The following is a 3725-nucleotide window of genomic DNA, read 5'->3' on the forward strand; positions in this document are numbered from 1 at the left end:
TTTTAGTCATGGATAATAAAAAAAATTGAAGAATTTTTATCATTAGAATATATTGTCTCTGTTTATGGTCTGTTTGATTGCAAATATTAGGTAATGATCATATGAGAAGCACAAACTCGTAAGCATATCAAGAGTGAAAGTTAGGAGTATTACCACTCCTTTGATCTTGAACTTGACTTCTCCATATCTATTGAGAAATTTTTTAAAAGGCTATTTTCTGGTGCAAGATGAGTCTTCCCAATCTGTTTACTGCCTTTAAAATTGGTTTTTTTTAAGCAAGAAATAGGGCGAGTTGTCTTGTTCATAAAAACTGTATATATCAACCAGGATGTACAAAAGTATACCTGAATTAACAAAATGGAGGGGGGGGGGGGGGGCGGAGAGGAGCGGACCTATGTCGTCACCCTCCAGTCTGCAGCTTCAGAGCTTCCAAGCCTTCCGAAATCCAGGTAAAAACAAAGAAAATCTGACTGAAACCACCATTCCATCCTACTAACCTATCCAAAACCAAAAGACAAGCACCACCCAAAATATTATAGCCGGAAGTTACCAGAAGTATTCGATTACACAGAGGTCTATAAATCCACTACCACTTCAAAAGAAAGTGTCTATGAAGACTCAAAAGGAGCAGAGAATAAATTAGCTGAGAGCTCTTCCCCTATGAGAAGTTTCCATCAACAACATCATTCCCGATTGTATTAGTGATCTCTTGCAATCCAATGTTAATAGCTGCATTAAAAATTCGATGAGCTCGCCTGCTTTTGGAGACCCATGTCCAGTTTAGTACAAAACGGGAAGAATTAGCAGCAATAGAAGAAGAAGTACGAATATTGTTGAATATAAGATTGTTTCTACTGTTCTAGATGCACCAGCAGGTACAAGGGAACAGAATCCTCCAAATAATTTGTAGGTGCCGACTATCCAAAAAATCATTTTTGTCCGAAATCAATATAGTTACCTCCTACGGCCAGAGGCTGGAGAGAGAAGATGGAATTAAAATTGACCAGGCTGCTTGGGAAACATGGCATGAAATGAACAAGTGGTCATGTGTTTCCAACACCTAATTACACAGAGGGCAAAATGAATCCCCCGTCCATCATTTTTTGATCAAATTATCCTTGGTTTGAAGTTTCTTCTTGCTAAGGATCAATAGGAAGGTTTTGACCTTGAGGGGGGTTGGGGATCTCCAGATGAAGTTGTGAAGAGAGGATACTGTACCACCATTATTAAGCATTATAGGGCCAGGATATAGCATCTAAATTGCTCTGAACAGGTCTAACTTGATCAATGAAAGAGATAAGATTAACAATGTCCTTTTTGTCTTCCACCGTGATGCCTCTTCTCAGGATAGGGTTCCATCTCCATATGTTATTCTGCCAGAATCCCTGGGAGTTGACTAAGCTGGATGGAGAAAAATCCAATTTGTAGGCTTTGGGGAATAAACTGCTAAGAGAGTTATTCCCAGCCCAACTATCCAACCAGAACTTACATGACTCACCCGACCCTATTATCCATATGACAAAACTGATAAAAGTAGGGTATATAGCCTTAAGATCAAGGATGAGCCTAGATGCAAAGCTCTTAGGGTTAGCAATTGGGTTGGAATGAGAAGATGGATATATGGAAAAGATGACTTTACTGATGAGGCTCTCTCTATCTAAGATTTTCCAAATCCACTTTGAAAGCAGAGATTGATTAAAGAGGTCCAAATTTTTAACCCTCAAGCCCCCCAGCTTTATCCTTGCAAACTATATCCCATCTAACTAGATTTTTGACTTTAGATGGTTAAGAGCTACCTTCCCAAAGGAAATTCCTTCTTATCTTGTCAATAGCAAGGATGACCCAACGAGGAAGCTTGAAGAAAGACATGTAGTATAAGGGAATTGAAGACATGACCGAGTTTATAAGGGTTAGCCTACCTCCAATAGATAATGATTTGTTTTTCTAAAGAGCCAATTTCCTTGAGAATGAGTCTAAAAGAGGTTGCCAATCTCTCCTAGAGAGAGTGCTTTTTTTATTGGGAGGCCAAGATAAGAGAAAGGGAGGGTTGCAACAGGGCTGTTGAGGATAGAAGCCAAATGGATACCTTTATTAGGAATCCTACCAAGGTAGAAAAGATAGGATTTCAAGTAGTTGACTTTGGGACCAGATATGTTAGCATAGATGAGGAGAATGCTTTTGAGAACTCTGATATTTCGTTGGAAGCTTTACAGAAAAGAAGAGTGTCATCCGCAAATTGGAGAGTCCTAATATCTTTAAGTTCTCTTCTAAGATTAAAAGCTGAAAGATCTCCGGCCGCTGCACTGTTCTGGATCATCTTGCATAGAACATCAGCTATAAGAAGAAAAAGCAAAGGGGAAAGAGGATCTCCCTGCTTTAATCCCCTGTGAAATTGAAAGAATTTTGTAGGGGAACCATTAACTAGGACTGCTAATTTGGAGGATGACAGTATGCAGAGAATCCAATGACACCAAGAAGGACTGAAGCCTCTAGCTAGAAGAAGAGAGGAAAGGAAGTTCCAATTGACACAATCAAAGGCTTTAAAGAAGTCCACTTCCTCTAGCTAGAAGAAGAGAGGAAAGGAAGTTCCAATTGACACAATCAAAGGCTTTAAAGAAGTCCACTTTGATGGCACACATCTCTTTTTTACCCGAAGTTCCAATTGACACAATCAAAGGCTTTAAAGAAGTCCACTTTGATGGCACACATCTCTTTTTTACCCGAAGAGCAGTGGTTGATCATCTCATGAGCTAGAAGAATGGAATCTAAAGCTGACTTACCACTCTAGAAGGTAGATTGAGATGGATCGATCAGAGAAGATAAGATGGGTTTGAGCCTGTTAGACAACACTTTGGAGAAGATTTTAACGGAGCTATTGATAAGGCTGATGGGTCTGAAGTCTTTTGGGGAGTCTGCACCATCCTTCTTGGGAATAAGGCAGATGAAAGAGTAGTTGAAATTATGCAGCAGATGAGTGTTGGAATGGAGGGATTGAATGAAGGAGATGATATCCATGTGCAGGTCATTCCAGAAGGTTTGAAAGAATAATATAGGGAGACCATTAGGTCCAAGAGATTTGTCTGGGTGAAGATCAAAGACTGTCCTCTTGATTGCTTCTGGAGTAAAGACTTGATCAAGAGAGGAGAGATTAGGGGAAGAAGCAGGATATAAGGCTTCCCAGTTGACAATAAGGTTAGAATCTCTTGGGGCTTTGAAAAGATCTGAGAAGAAGTCGTAAAAAGACTGCTTGATATCTGACTTTGAGGTGATGATTGTGTTGTTAGAGATAAGATGAGGAATGAAATTTTTTTCTTCTGTGAAAAGAGGTAGCTCTATGAAAGAAAGCAGTGCTATTGTCCCCTTCTTTGAGCCATTGGATTCTAGATCTTTGTTTTCATTTGGTTTCTTCAGCCCTAACTAAGGTGAACAGCTGCTCTTTAAGATTGAGCCTGAGGTTGAATTCAGATGCAGATAACACTCTACTTTCCTCTAACAGATTAAGATCATATATGGAGGATAAAGATATATATAGATTTTTGTTTAGCAATGGAACCGAACACTGATCTTTTCCGCCATTTAATACTTCTACGGATAAGTTTGATTTTAAGGAGAAAGGATGCAGGCCTACCATTTTAGATGAGAAGGAATTCCAACTGGAGGAGATGAAAGAGGTGAAAAATGGGAAAAGAATCCAAGACTTTTCAAATCTAAAGGAGGGGGGGGGG

This window comes from Asparagus officinalis, chromosome 1 (genome assembly GCF_001876935.1).
Source record: "Asparagus officinalis chromosome 1, Aspof.V1, whole genome shotgun sequence".
In the NCBI taxonomy this organism is placed as follows: domain Eukaryota; kingdom Viridiplantae; phylum Streptophyta; class Magnoliopsida; order Asparagales; family Asparagaceae; genus Asparagus; species Asparagus officinalis.